The 16,732-nt window shown below is 36.5% G+C and overlaps 1 protein-coding gene and 2 non-coding genes across 6 annotated transcripts in view; 1 reads left to right on the plus strand and 2 right to left on the minus strand.

Moving 5' to 3' along the window:
• The window catches only part of LOC149078785 (uncharacterized), a 114,134-nt gene that overhangs the window by 22,910 nt on the left and 74,492 nt on the right, over positions 1 to 16,732 (minus strand). The gene's annotated exons all lie outside the window — the stretch shown is intronic.
• TRNAS-GGA (transfer RNA serine (anticodon GGA)) lies at positions 14,324 to 14,397 on the minus strand. The gene has a single exon. It is a non-coding gene; the product is annotated as a tRNA-Ser (tRNA).
• Positions 14,463 to 14,536, plus strand: TRNAS-GGA (transfer RNA serine (anticodon GGA)). The gene has a single exon. It is a non-coding gene; the product is annotated as a tRNA-Ser (tRNA).

The raw sequence follows: 16,732 nt of genomic DNA on the forward strand, positions 1-16,732 counted from the left end.
ATTGGAAAATCATCCAAGTAGAACTCGGAATTCTAAAAATATCAGCGTTAAAGATTGGAAATGTGCAGTATAATATGAAAAATTTATGTACCGAACGGACCGAACAGTTTGGCTAACGTTTGTTTTTTCAGTGGTTCTGGATCATGGAAACAGAAGAAACGTCGTATTAATCAATATGTCATTGCAACCGTTTCCTTTATAAGCGGGGACAATCTAACAAAATAATAAATTATTCTATAAACTATTGAGAAATTAATTTTTCAGGATAAAAAACCGATAGAAATTGAATATACAGTCAAACCTCGTTAATGAGTCACTCTTGGGAGAGCAAAAATGACTTAGTAAGCGGAGTGACTCGTTAAACGGAGTAAGCCATAGCTGTGTCAATTCCTGCCTGAGAACAATTGGGACTTCCAAAAAAGTGATCCGTTAAGCGGAGTGACGTGTTAACCGGGTGACGCACTAACGAGGTTTGACTGTATATATGGCCAAATTTGGGTGCTCTAAAATTTATGAATAAACATAAAGTTATATCGAAATAGATATTTTGGCAGAAAAAATTTAAAAAAAATTTAAAAATAGCCAAAAAAAACATTTATGACATTTTTCCTGAATTCCGGGCTCTATCTGATTATGATTAGGATAATTTTAGATGAAATAAAAATACATCTAAATTCCATAATCAAGGTTTCTAAATTTTTGGGAATACTTTTTTGGTGTGATGCAATTGTAAATTTTTTTTTAATGGTGGTTCTAATAACATCGTGGGCCCCTCAGGCAAAGTTTCTGATACCGCATACCTATCTGAAGTACCAGATTACCAATTTACATACTTGAAAAAATTATACTATAGTACTCAATCTAGCTATCGTGAGGCCGTGTTCGGGTGAGCATATGCATTACGACGGTCTTGCTTATTATGGTGAGTATTGTGGGAAAAAAGGATTCCATCCAAAAATTTTAGTGACTTCATTTATGAAATTATTTCATGATAATTGACATATTGTTCAAGTTGAATAAAACATATTTATAATTACACAACATTATACATTATTTCGATTCAACAAGTCAGAATTTTTTTTCAAGTCAGATTTCTAGAGAATTTTTAAACAATATCTTCAATAAAAACTTGTAAGACAGACAACACTCAAACGAAGAGACCGACAATGGCTTGTAGAGAAAGACAAAGATTTTGAGACTTGAGACAGGTAGCAAATATATGTTATTAAGCTTTAGATTTCTTGAATTATAATGGTCTTTGGAAATTCCTTTATTTTGTTCATGCCCCAAAAAAAGGCATGTTCAGGGTGTAGATAATTAAAGTCCCTCTGTTCTCAACTGTCTACAGCCTACCCATCAAAAAGCTAAGAAACTTTAGGAACATTTTAACCCTTCAAGTTGTAATGACGAGATATCTCGCCTCCATGAAAGCCTCTCTTTGCATTGACAAGCCCAGATGTTGTAAAGTTGATTTCTTTCTCAATGGAAATTTTTCCTTTACTCTTTGGTTTGTACCTGCTGAAAATCGGAAGAAAGCCTAATTCATTAAAGAATATATGGCATTTTGAAGGGGGGGGGGGGGGAGGTTGGTTTAGTGATTTCTAATTGCCGCTTAAAAGGTTAATGAAGGGAATTAAGAGAATTTTTTGAATACCTCTATATCTAAAAAATCCATTGAATTGGCTTAATGCACACTGTGACCCTTCTAAAAGCTCGTTTTTCCCAGCATGCTGGAAATGAACCAGACCCCTAACATTCAAAAAGCTGGTGTTCCTCGAGTTTTACGGCATGCCGGCTAATGCGGGAGAATACAGTATACAGTAGCTACAGCTGTAGACAGTTCTGAATTGGTGAACTTCAGTTATGCACGCCCCCGTATTTAGTTGCATTCATTTCAATACTAATCACGATTTATCTCAATTCCGAATCCCCGCAATTTGAACTTGAATCAGTTATTGGAGGCCACATTATTCAAGTGACCAATAAAAACAAGCGGAAAATGAAATTAAATATGTCCACCATGTACCAGAAATTAATCTTGAGTAGAAATATAAGTGATGGAAACTCATATAATATGCAACTGTTGATAACGTATGTGCTTAAAATAAAAAAGGGAACGAGATTGCATACGAGAAACCACAAATCCTTGCCGTGTTTGTGGAAGCACTCGATTACATGCGACATGAACTTGACGTTAACGAATCAGTGACCCACGAATACTGGAAAACAAATATCCTCCACACGGTAGTCACGAAACAGGTAGCTTTATATCTCATCAGGACGACCTTGACCTTGGCATTGAGAACACAGCAAGCAGCTTTCTCTCTCTCTCTCTCTCGCTCATGTCGTAACATCATCGTTTTCTGCTTAAGTTGAAGCGAGTTCATGTTCGACCTTGAGGGCAGAGGAATACGTTTAATGGAAGAGCAAAGTTGTGACAGACGCCAAAACCGTGAATATCGTACAGATTTATATTGAAATTCGAAGGACGTAAATCGTATTCAACGAGCGTGAGACTTTTTCCCAAAGAGGTCTCAGAAAAGACGTCGACAAGACATATCTAGCAGTTATGGGGTAGTCATAAATTACATACAGATTTGTGAAATGATGTTACACAAGACACAGTTTTAGAGTCAAGGCTGAAATTATTATTCTTATTAATGCAATTTTCTGTTCTTTTACCCCGAAAATTTCGAGATTCATAAGTTAGAAGAGCTTGAATTCAAATTTAGGGACTTGGATAAATTGAATTTATGACCTGAAGGGATTTTAGTCAGTTGAGGCCCCGGGGCGCAAGAGAAAACATTGGGTCCCCCTTAAATTAGAAAAAGCGTAACGTTTGGGTTTTTCAATTGGGGTTTGAGTCCTTCAGAAGTCGGAGGCCCCGGGCTCGCGTCCGGTGTTAAATTCCCCTCTGAAAACGTATGTGCGATTCCATTTGGAGAATTTATGATCAAAATTCGATTGGCTTGTCTTATAGTGTTCCAGCTCTCGAAAATACACGTTTTTTTTTACTTTTTTTTGTTATTTTAAAACAATTTAAATCTATCTTTTTTTTTATCTCGGAAAAGCTGGAGTTCACTCTTATCCAGCTATCCAGAATATACATGTATCTGTCATGGTCAATGCCTGAAAATCTGGTCGATTCACGGAATGGTTATGAATTACTAATATTTTATATATGTTTTTTAGTGGCCCGCCACCTCAAATCTAATTTTATAGAAATGAACAATGCGGTACATTTACAGGTCACTTAAGTGTCACCCACAACACATTCCTAGATAACTCAAGTGACCCGCGGCACATTTAGAGATCATTTTACTGACCTCCGGTACAGTTCCAGATCTTCTAAGGCATCTGTAAATGTTCCGCGGGTTTCTTTGCCCTTACAGCCCTCACAGTGGCAATCCCGAGATATCTCGTCAAACTTGATCTGCTTTATTTCAGTTACCCCGAAATATCTCGGGTTCTTAACACGCTTTTAATTTGGCTTTCGGCACTGACAGTTATAACGCGGATCAGGAAAATTTTTAAAAGGTGCTTAAAGGGGTTAAGCGACTCGCGATGCAGTTTCACATAACTTGAGTGGCTCACGGAATATTTAAAGATCATTTATGTGACCCGAGTCGTATTTACAGAACACTTTAGTGACCTGCGGCACATTTACAGATCGCTTAAGTGGCACGCAGGTTATTTACTGATCACCTATGTGACCCGCGGCACATTTACAGAGGACTTAAATGACCTGCGGCACAGTTCCACGTCACTTAAGTCATCTGCGGCGCTGTTCCAGATCACTTGTGGCCCGCTACACGTTCTCAAAACCAATGAAGTGGTCCGCACTCTCCTAAAGGTTGAGCACCCTTGGTATAAATGTAAACATTACTACATAAATGAGGATTTTCATACGGCAAAAAACAATGTAATGTTTTTATTTTGTTCTTCTGCGAACAAAACAAAGTACTGTCCAATATCTATCGCAGCGGGACACTTGGACAAACGAGTGTTAAATGTTGATAAATGTTTGCCATGGTAACATTCACACACACACACACACACACACACTTTACGCGCGCTAAACAGAGTCAATGACCCATACATAGCCTCTTTCTCGCACGTGATGGAGCAGCTTCTTCATTTAAAAAACAAAAACAAACAAAAAAAAAAACATCAACAAGAGGAAACACGGCCATTTTTATCTCGAGTTTTAGTGGAAAAATGAAAACAATATTCTTCTGAAAGAGTTGCGCAATTTAGTTCAATCTCTCTCACGAGAAATGAGATCAAGATTAGGCATTGTTGTTGTCCATCCCTTTGAGGAAACCGTTCAAGCTCCTTTTTCGTGGGCGTCTCTGTTTTTAGGGTCATTCGTGGATCGGATCATCACTGGAAGGAAAGAAACAAAAACAGCACCATTTGTTTCCCGAAAACATCGTTTAATAACGCGAAACTTTTCCCAATAAAACTTCGGAACGTGTGCAGTAGGCGTTTTTTCGCCGTTCTTTTCTATGCGCACGAGAAGAAGTGAAGTCATGAAATTTATGTGACATGCGCGTGCAATGTGTATAACGAATGTCCAAGGACGGGAAAACCCGGAAGCTTAGCCAATGTTTGTTTTCAATAGGATGGAGGGGGGGGGGAAAACATTTCTCTGTTGTTATCGTTAACCCAGTTTTTTCTTGAGAATTCTTTGAAAATATTATCTGGGATATATGTTGTGACACTGTTAAAATTCTGCAAAATACAGGCAGTGATACAGGGAAACCATCCTAGTAACTTACTATCATCCATCCCATGGAAACTAACCAATTATTATCTGGAATATATGTTGCGTCATTGTTAAAATTTAAAAAAATAGAAAAAAAAGGCTTTGATACAATGAAAACTATTACAGTAACTAACTATTATCCATCCCATGGAAATTAACCATATATTATCTGGGATATATGTTATGACGTTATTAAAATTCTGGGAAAAAAAACAGGCTGTGATACATAGAAACCATCCTGGTACTATCATCCATCCCATAGAAACTAACCAAATATTAAGGAAACGGTTATTTTCTGGATATTATGCTGAGGTGAACTCGGAAAGAAAAGTCGCCTTGTCCCCACCGGGACTCGAACCCAGGCCCTCTTGCATACCGGGCATGCAAGAGGGCCTGGATTCCCACGTGTGTATATATATATCTTGTTCAAGCTTGAAAAACGTTTAGGTTCCCTGGAGGCACCCGAGTCCCCTGGGAAAATTCACATATATCACTGAGTGTGAAAGAGCCTGGGGTGTCTCTCGGTTCCTATCACTATCCCAAAGATCGAAGAAAATTAATCAAGAAATGAAACTTCATATTTCAATAGATTATAAAATAAGATTCTGAGATAAAGAAATATATTTTTTTCAAATTCAAAAATAAGATGCCACCCACATTCAAAAACACCTAAAATCAATTACCTCTTCACTAATAAAGTCACGATTTCAATTTCATAGATTAACATTTATCTTTTCCCTAAAATAACAAGTAAGGTAAGGAAAAATTCATTTCCGTCTTTCGATATCGGTTGATTAAATTCATTGATTCTTCTCCAAGAACGTGTTATACTTATTTTGGTTGTAAATTAATAGCAGCGGGTAGTGAATTTTATGTACGTGGGGAAATTACAACTATTGCTGTCCATTTCTTTTTGCCCATTATTAATCGGGTCACTTTTATCAATAACATTTGGGAAAAGGTAAAAACCCTTGGTTGGTCTCGATTTATCATCAATGATCACGAAGCGTAATCGTGTCATCGTGCCAAGAATAGAGCACCGAAACAAAACCCGCAGTTTTCTGACGTGGATACACGTTCGGTTGCGGCGAAAGTTTCGAACTCGGAGATGGATAATAGCAATAATAATAACGTATGAAAATATTAATAAAAGAAAATGGAGAGACGTTTTAAGAGCGGCATATCATGTTCGCGTATCAAGTATCGTACACTTCAACTAACAAAAAAAAAAAAACTAGAGTGGGTTTTATTCCATTGCGCAATGACCTCAATCACTTGACCGTGAGTGAACCGGATTCTCCAGGCTGCAATGGAACAGTTTCCATATTGTGCTTGAAAAGTGTGAAAAATATCAAATTCATGGTTGATTAATAACGAAGTGGTTTTAATTGTTGTTGTTGTTTTTTTTTTAATATCGAGAGCATTGTTCACAGATTTTTATCAGAAAAAATTCGTCTATGATTTGCATGTTGGTGGAAAATAGGCCAATTATTGACAGGAGAAATGAGTCATTTCAACAACAATAAAAAAATTCCATTATGCGTTGGAGGAGGAAAAATTTTACTAGTTACAACTACACTGATTACGTTACTCAGTGTTTTATTTCTAACCAGATCAGCCGCCGAATAAAAGTAAATAAAACTGAAATCTCGTTAAAATAACAAACAATATTTTTGCAGTATTTACTCTTCTCATATTGGACGAGGTTTTTATTAAATTTTCACTTCAAAAACCCTAGATCGACCTACATGCGCCAGCGAATATCTAAGCAAAAAATATCACTAAAAGACAAAAACGAAATCACTCAGAAATTTGAATTTCAGAAATAAATCCAGAACTAATGATAATTTTGTCTGATTTTAAAATGATAATTCGGGATTTATGAAAAATTCAATATTGATAAATTAAAGTCAGAATAAGATGGAAAAAAATAATTGAAAATCTGCGAAATGACTGAATTGCAACCTAATCATCGGCATTCACATAGGATAATATTTATCAATTATTAAAGTTTTATCATCAGTTACGAAACTGTTTCCCAAATTTTAATAATTTATTAGTTACAATATAATTAATTTTAGCTGCTAAATTATTCCACTGATCTGGAATCAGCATCACTGCAGGATTTCTTGACCATGCTCGGAGCCTGATTCACGGAAACAGTTCATGATCATCCGTTATGAAACTGTTTCGCAAATTTTGCTTATCATTCTTATGCTGTCAAGGAAATACACTTTCATTAACGTATTACAATTTGTACTTTCCATACTCTTGATGACGATAAAAAGGTTCAGATTTTATCTATAGGTTGAAGAACATAATCGGTATTAAGTGGTACACATTCTCAATGTGTGCACTACGCAATGCACTACGGTCATCAATCAATCAATCAATGCACTACAACTGAACAATGTTAAAACGGGCATTAAATTACCAAAACGGAATAGAATAGAGAAGAAAAAAGATAGAATTTCTTCAACCTTTTACTTGTCTTTAAAAAACTGTTGTTTAACAACTTGATTGAGAAAAGCAAAGTCTGGCTTCTTATAGAATTTTCCCAAATTAAATTTCCTCATACAAAAATTGTAATTTTTTTTTAACCTCAAACTTCGAATTATCCAAAAAATTCGGAAAAAGTGCGTGTTAAACAAGAAATGTTAACATTAAATTACATGGAAAACTCAAGAGGAGTTCAATTATTCAAAATCCGAATTAACCACAAGTTCTACTGCATTTCTTTCACATCTGAAGCACACATGACAACAATCAAGATGTTGTCATTAATCACAAAGAAGTGAAAACAACCATTCCTGATAAATAGAAAACAGGAAAGACGAAAATAAATTCTTCACTCTAAAAAAAAATGTAAAAATTTGATTTATTTTTCTGAATAATCTTGTGAAGTATTAAATTTCGCTACATTGGTGATGTGGAAAAGTTTCAATATTGTGCTTGAAAAGTGTGAAAAAACACAAACTCATCTTTGATTAATCACGAAGTGATTTTAATTGTTATCTTTTTTAATATCGAGAGATTTCTTATTTTTCACAGGTTTTTATGAGAAAAAAATTCATCTATGCAAAAAAGAGGCATATTTGCATGTTTGTTAGAAAATAGGCCAATCATTGATAGGAGAAATGATTTCAACAACAACAAAAAATACTTGTGTTGGAGGAGGAAAGAATGTATTAGTTACACTACACTGATTACGATAATCGTCTCTGTCTCTCACACAATGGGCGTATTCTGGAGTGTTTCTTCTGTGAAAATGATTTTTCATTGCAATTAAGGTTATTTCAGGTATTGCTAAACAAGGGCCAAGGTTTCTTCGATATCGGGCAATGATTCTCCTTCAGGTCCATGATATCTAGTTTATTTCCTGGCAGAAATCTTGTTGAGTATTGTGAAGAATACCAGTTATTCGTGTACAAGCATTATTTCGAATGCAGTAGAGTCTCGATTATCCGGGCTAATGGTGGAGAAGCGGAACACCGATAACTACCACTAAACCACACATGCACCTCGTCCACATTTCTCTGCGGAATTTCTAATGAATTGGTACGTGTTGGAATGTGCGTGTACGTGTTGTGAGCCTAACGTGAAATTTGTATCTACGTAATGTTTGTTTCTTGTTTTTTTTGTGCTGCCATCTGATATCTGTTTTTCGAACTATGAGTGAAGTGTAATGATTGAGGATTTAAACCGTTGTAGGCCTGTTCTTCTTTGTGGTGAGACTTTTTTAATGGGGAGATCGACTCGCATTCACGAGTGCGAGTTGTCGTTCACAGGCCGCAAACTGGTGTACCATGTTGTGGAGATAGGAAATTTATATATTTTGGGAAACACCATTTGCGCAGAGCTGTCTTGAAGCATGGGCATGTGGGAGCGTGGGTATGCCCGTCGCTGCAGTTAAGATGCATCTTCGTGGGCTGCTGATGCTGTTAAAATGGCTACCTTTCTTTCTCGGAAAGGATGGAACCCAATTTGTGGGGGGAAGGGGGCCTGCATTAGGCACACAGGACGAAAAGTTGTGTAAATCTGCTGTATGTGGGCGTTGCTAAAACTTTTTTTTTTTTAGGATGATTTTTCTGTCTTCAAAAAACTGACCCGTGTTTTAGCCGATCCCCACTAACGAGCATGTTATCAAGGCGTAACAGCTAAATTAAACGCCAGTTCTACAACTCCTTCGATTTTAAACTGGACAATGCGTATGGTGCAATTTACCCTTGGGTTTGATTGATAGGTTCTGCAGGGAGTGTAACTGACCTTCGTCCATTTTTTTATTTATTATCATCAACGTAATGTCAGCATTTTTGCTGCGAGGATTCATGATAACCTGTTCCCCTGTACGTGTAATACTGTAAATAACAGCAAAAAACATATTCTTAGTATTAGAAGAAAATTCATGAGTAATCTCGAGAGAAACTAGATTTTCACAGAAGAAACTTCAAATTGGTAAAATGTTTCGAAAAAAAATCGTGAGAAAGTGTAGCATAAATAAAAATGCAGTGAATTGACCCTAAATAATAACAGAAGCGAAATGACAATAATAGGAAGTGGAAAAACTTGAAGTGGGCGGGCCGACTCGGCCATTTTATCGCCCTATTTCTGAAACAAACGGTACCGAAGGGAAAATAATAATAACAATGGCAATTTCTTTTCTAGAGTTCGCATTTGCCCAACACGTACATTTTATTATTTTATTGCAATATTCCCCCCCCCCCTCCTTTTGGTGTTTAATCAAGGCCAAGAAAACAATGCTCAATGATAAATTTCACGCTCTATGAATCAATGAAGTTGTCCGCATTTATTATTATTATTATGGCTCTATCGTTCTCAACGGCGCTCTCGCAGGTAAAAAAAAAAAGGCGATATATGCTCACTTGTAGAAACACCTTATAGTGTTTTTGCCACACGGTATCCGTGATGCTAACAATTTATGTACGTACGTAATGTGAGCGGGATGATATAAGAGGATGTGGCATTTACTCCAGCGAAGCACGTGATGCGGTTGTCATACTTATGAAGTATTCGCGGAGAAACTACGAAACAAACGTAAAAAAAACAGATGAAATTGCATAAACAAGTTATAAACATTGCGATGTGTTTCTAAGACCCTCCCGCTACTCTTTGTTCAATAACAAAATGCGCATGATGCGTATTACATAGTCTATTCTTTTTTATCAGGCTGCTATCTAGATATGCAATAGGATAAGGGTATTCAGCAAAAAAAAATCCGAATTGGATACGTATTTTTCACTTCGTTGTACGCCACTTTTCCATTTAAGTAGTGTATTTCGCTTAATGTCGTCATTATTTAACAAAACCAAACCGAAGTATCAGATGGCCTCAACCCATCTTTGACTGATGTTGCATTTGCGCAACGCTTTGTTTAAAACTTTTTACAATTAATTTTCATAGAAATTTTTGTATGAAACATACATTTTTGGAATTTGAAAGGTCTAATGGTATGTGAGATTTTTCAAAATCACAACTATTAGTTTCTTTAACTAAAGTTAATAGAAATTTACATTAATTACGAAGAAAAACATGATAAACTCTAATATCCATTTTTATTTTTATTTCTCAAATACGTTGTTTAAGTAACCAGTTATCGTATATAAAAATTTTGTGCAAGTTTGTCATAAATTGGAATAGCGGTCAAAAATGGGTTAAGTTAGGTTTATGTAACTTGCATTGTTTAGGCTGTAAATTTGATAATTGTGTTATTTTCGAGATATCCTTAAGGGAGAGAAAAAAAATCAGGAATGGCATTGTTGATCACAAACTGAGAGCATTGGTGAAGAAATAATTATTGCTCGGAAACATTTTTTTTAATTGGGGGGAGGGGGGTAGGGCATTACACTTATGCAACTCCTAGTGTTGCACCAAGTAGGTATACCACAAGGCTAACAGGCGTAAGTTTAAGCTGTTAGCATACACAATTGATAAAAATAAAATATTCAACCACGGCTTAGAAACATTGATAAATGTATTGAATTAAATTGAATCGACCGAGTGATTGAATAATTATTGCTTGGAAGCATATTGGAAATAAAATTGTTATGAAGAATTGTTGAGGAAATAAATTGTTTCTAAACGAATTAGTTGTTGAAGAAATAAATTGTTTTTAAACGAGTTAATTGTTGAAGAAATAAATTATTGTGCTTAAAGAATTAAATTTTTAAATTATTTCTTGGAAGCATAGTGAAAACATATTGTTCGGATGAAAATACCTTGATATTTTTGAAGAAATAATTATTGCTTAGAAGAATTGCTGAAAAAATTATTACTCGTTGAGAGCATAGTTGAAAAAGACAATCATTACTTGGAAGCGTTGTTGAAGAAATTAATATTGATTGGAAGCGTTGTTGATAATCAATTAATCGCTTGAAATACTTTTAAAGAAGTAATTTTTGAGTGGAAACACATGAGACATTTATTGCTTAAAAACATTGTTGAGCAACATTTATTGCTTAAAAACATTGTTGGAGAAATGATTGCTACCTGAAAGCACAGTTGAAAAACATAAGCATTGTTTGAGATCGTTGTTAAAGAACAATTGTTGCTCGGTAGCATTGATGGATAAACAATTATTGCTTCAAAGCATTGATGGATAAACAATTATTGCTTCAAAGTATTGATGGATAAACAATTATTGCTTCAAAGCATTGATGGATAAACAATTATTGCTTCAAAGTATTGATGGATAAACAATTATTGCTTGTAAGCATTGATGGATAAACAATTATTGCTTCAAAGTATTGATGGATAAACAATTATTGCTTTAAAGCATTGATGGATAAACAATTATTGCTTTAAAGCATTGATGGATAAACAATTATTGCTTGAAAGCATTGATGGATAAACAATTATTGCTTGAAAGCATTGATATGGATAAATAATTGTTGTTTGAAAGCATATTGTTATAGAAGATATATCGTTAGAAAAGGTATTATCGTATGAATAATGCTGTATATGGTCTTACGAATGCACGAACTGTATTGTTTCTTCAGAAATATTGATTTCTGAGCGTTTCATTAATATTCGGTCTGCAATTTCATTATTTTTGAAGAAAAAAAATTGAATTTAGAAAACAAAATCCTAATTTTTCACCTTCCCCTATTCGGAAGCCAAAGAAAATTATCATACAAGTATTTGGGTAACCGATAATTACACTTTAAGAATATTGTATTATACTCTTAAAATTTTAGTTTTCATGATTGCATTTTTAATTAGGAGTTGCTGTATTATAGAAATATATGACATCCATATTTGTTATGGGCATCTTTTTCTCAGCCACCTCACCTCGTTGGGCATTTTGCCTGTTGTGGCCTTATATTTGCATTTGTAATTAATAGAGACCGTGGGGGAGGGGAGAGTTTCAGCACTAAAAATTGTAAAAATGGGCAGGCCAAAATGCATCAAGAAGTGTTTGCGGTGTTTCAAGCGCTTAGATCAGAGGCGATATGATCAAATACTGAATGAGTAATTGGATAAAATGCGAAATACTACTAGTTGAAACGAAAAAATAATTAATAATAATTAATTATATTTCAGTAAGAACTCTTACAATATCGATGCGAGTTTGTCGGTATGTTGTTGATCGCTATCTATCTGAAAACTACGTACAGCAGAGATGGAAAATCTTTGCCACATCTGTTTCTGACAACACTATTATTCCAGACGGCAACTTTGCATTCAAATGGGACTGGGAACGCCCATTTGCATTCAAATGGAACAGGGAGCGCTGGGGCTTTCTGATAAGAATGAATACTAAGAATTGAAATTTTTATAAAAACATCAATTGTTTTGAAGTTCTTTGTGCACAAATTATCCATGTTATACAGAATATGGACTCTAAAATTCACACGGATAAACATAAAACATGTCGAAATGGGTGTTTGTGACAGGGGAAAAAAAGCATTTTTGCAAAAATATGTGAAAATAGGCAAGAAAGGCACTTATGACATTTTGACTGAAAACTTCTGGGCTATAGTTACTATAGAAAAAAAGTGTACAGAGATTTTTCATAATACGAGAACTAAGATAAAAGATTCACCAACCAAAACAATTCAATGAACGAAAAATTCATCGCTGGGAAAATTCACCGACGTCAGTGAAGGAATAATCGAGCGAATAAGTGAACGAGTGAGTGAGTGAGTGAGTGAATAAGCGAATGAATGAACGACTGAGTGAGTGAATCAACGAGTGAATAAATGATCGCGTGAGCAAGTGAACGAGAGAGTGAATGAATGAGCGAAATCGGCCTGTCACTAGAACTAGCTCGCTCTCGCTCATTCATTCGCTCACATTGTCATTCTGTCAAACACTAGGTACCTCATTCTGTCACTCACTTACTTCATAAGCCACTCACCAGGTAACTCACTAGAGATTTTATGGTACGAAAATTAAGATAAGATTCACACTGAGAAATGGAAAAGAAAAAATAAAATCCCTTAATCCCCGAGGATCACGAAACGCACCGGTAAAGGATTTATTTATTTCATGGAAGTTTCTACGAAACACCCAAGGATAAAACGTGAGGATCGACTTCGTCACAATTCCCAGAAATGAGATCAGTCAAAACGATGACATTCAAGCAGGTGCGCCTTGTGGCACACAACACGACCCATAAATACAAGTGTGCTATATGGATGTGGTCTTAAACGTTAAAACGAATCACTCGCAGAAGCCAGACAATGAAAAATAGAAGAGTTACCCACCTACGCAAGACGAAAACGCGGACGCATTTCGTGTGTGGGCGGCGTAATCCCTAACAGACAAAATATAGTTTCACCTGTGATCGAATGACGTTAGCGAAGACGCGCTGCTGAATACATATGGATCGTATCCCACTCACAGGACTAGGAAAAATTATTAATCTATAAAGCTCTCGATGCGTGAAAACGATACCAGCCACTTAGGATGAAAAGAAAAAGTCACACAATGGCTATCATTACGATGGCTCGTTCGATTCACAAAATACAAATTAATGGTTCTTTGTAGGTGGATAACGAAACTAATTTTATTATTTAGGATTTTTTTTTGTAGGACGTGAGTTTATTTTTTATCATTTTTTTAATGTAATTTCTTAGTTTTATTTATTTTTTAGTGCAGTTTCTAAGTTTTCCCAAGAGAGACATGCGATCCATCCAGGAAAATTGTGTCAATTCACATCAAAACAGGAATTCGAATCTAGACCTACGCAGCCAAAGATTAGCGCGTAAACCATTCGACTACTACTACTACTGAACCAGACATGCACCTAGTCCACATTCCTCTGCGGAAGTTTTAACGAATTAGTAAGTGGAATGTGCGTGTACGTGTTGTTAACCGAACGTTATTTACGTGTTGTAAAACCAAGTTTGTTAGTGTGTAATGCTTGCTGTGTGTAGTGCTACTGAACCACACATGCACCTCGTCCATATTCCTCTGTGGAACTTCTAACGAATTAGTACTTATACGAGGATGACGTCACTCTCCGCTATCATACGAAGGTTTTTAACAACTGGCTGTTGCGAAGATATATTTTGGAAAGAGAGAAAATTCAACTGCCCCTGCGGGGAATCGAACCCATGTCCTTTCACTTTCCGGGTGAACACCCTAGACCACTAGACTACAGAGGCACCGAATCTCTCAATCTTTCCTTGGAGCTCGTGTACACTGAAGGGGGCCGTACGGCCCCTTCGGTGCCTCTGTAGTCTAGTGGTCTAGGGTGTTCACCCGGAAAGTGAAAGGACGTGGGTTCGATTCCCCGCAGGGGCAGTTGAATTTTCTCTCTTTCCAAAATATATCTTCACAACAGCCAGTTGTTAGAAACCTTCGAAATAGTACTTGCTGGATTGTGCATGTATGTGTAGTGAAGTTTATTTATATGTAATGCTTGTCATGTGCAGTGTCGCCATCTGCCATCAGTTTTTCTAACTATGAGTAATGATTGAATAATTGCATTGTTGTTGGTCTGTTGCTCTCTGCGGTGATAAAATAAGGTTCTTTTACCTTAACCTCCTCAGTGAACGGGAAAGGGACTTTTCGTACAATAGAAATCGCTAATGAAAATGCTTCGTACGCTCATTGCTGATATATCCAAGATGTTTTTTGGAAATTTTTCATCGGAGCAAAGAGCAATATTTTCAAGCATCTCAAAGCTTTGTATTTAATCCCAAATATCATTATGCATATCGATGACGTTTTCTTCATCGTAATAGCCGAGAACTGCATTTTTTTTTTTTTTTTTTTTTTGAATGATTGCCACGCTGCTTTTCCGTCCTACATTAAACAGTTACTGAAATTTATCGCATTAATAATAAATTTTCTTATTTGAGATTTTATAAAAAATTTCCTCCATCCCGTTTGTATCGAGGGAATTGAGATTTTAAACGCATAAAAATACAGATAAATGTGCAAAATCATTCGTGACTCACGGTTACCACAGCCGAACACTGGTACAAAATGTCTAATGCATATGCATTACATGTCTCTTGGTCACTCACTATCACTCTTTTGATCACTTACTGGTCTGGTCCCTTGCTCTTCGGATCACTCTTTCTGTCATTCACATGCTTGTACACTGTTTCGGTCATTCACATTCTTGTACACTGTTTTGGTCACTCACATGCTTGCGCACACTCTAGGTCACTAACTGATCTGGTCCCTTGATCTTTAGGTCACACTCTTTCAGTCACTCGATGCTTGTACAATGTTATAGTCTCCCACATGCTTACACTCTAGGTAACTTTCTTTTTTATCTCAAACCGAACACAGGCTCTATCGGCTTTGGCCAATTTTGGCCATTGCCCTTGTTAAGGGACTCTACGTCACTGCCTGATCTAGTGCCTCACTCTCTCGGTCACTTACTGACAGTTTCTCTCTAACAGTAGCGTTTGAACCGGGGTTGGTGTGGATGCTCGAACAACCACAATAATCTGTGGAAACACGTCTAAGCACTCCAGAATTGATTCATAAATCAAAGTTTCTTACATAAAACTCAAGACGAGCACCCACAGGTTCAAAAAACTACCGATGCCACTGCTATCTAGGTTAGTCATTCACATGATTGAACACTGTTTTGGTCACTCATATGAGTTTACACGCTCTAGATCAGTGTTTCTCAACCGCGCCGTGTCCTATACTGGGCCCCTGACTTCAGTCGAACCGGGCCTTGCGGTTCCCAACTTCGAGGCGCAAATGCGAGCCGATCTTCCTATTAAAAAGTCTCGCCGCAGAGAGCAACAGACCTACAACGTTATAATTATTTTCATTACACTTCACGCTCTGTGAATTGAGGAAAAAAACTCATAGTTTAAAAAATTGATTGCAGATGGCAGCACTACACATAACAAGCATTACACAAACGAACTTGGTTTACTATACATACATACACCCACATTCCAACATGTACCAATTCGTTAGAGGTTCCGCAGAGAAATATGGACGAGGTGCATGCATGGTTTAGTAGTAGTAGTAGTCAAACCGGGCCCCCGTAAGTGGCTGAAATTTCATTTTTAACCATCTATCTCCCTAATCGTTTGTATGAAAGGGACCCCCATTCACAAAAAAAAAAAATCAACCTTGCCGCACGCTTCCGTAGGTTGAGAACCACTACCCTAGGTCACTCACATGCTTTCACGTGCTTTAAGGTCACACTCTTTTGGTCGCTCACTTCCTAGGAAGAGCGGATTTAATTATTGATTAAACGCCTGCGGGGCTATACAAATTTTGGCGCCGTTCTCCATTCTACTAATTATTTTAATGAAGATTCGTTCCTCAAATTTGCTGCCGCTCCAAATTTGCCATCCTTGGGCAATAGTCTGCTAAACCACCCCTCCCCCCCCCCCCCACGTAAATAGGCCTCTAAACTTTATTAATGGCAGCGCTGGTAGTTTATTTCAGGATTTCTATATCGAAGGGAGAGAGAGGAAGCTTCTCTTATAATACCTACTACAATGTTATGAGAACGGT

The sequence above is a fragment of the Pholcus phalangioides genome, unplaced genomic scaffold, assembly GCF_987345545.1.
Source record: "Pholcus phalangioides strain wild (caught in Gottingen) unplaced genomic scaffold, Ppha-v1.0 ptg000013l_1, whole genome shotgun sequence".
Taxonomy (NCBI): Eukaryota; Metazoa; Arthropoda; class Arachnida; order Araneae; family Pholcidae; genus Pholcus; species Pholcus phalangioides.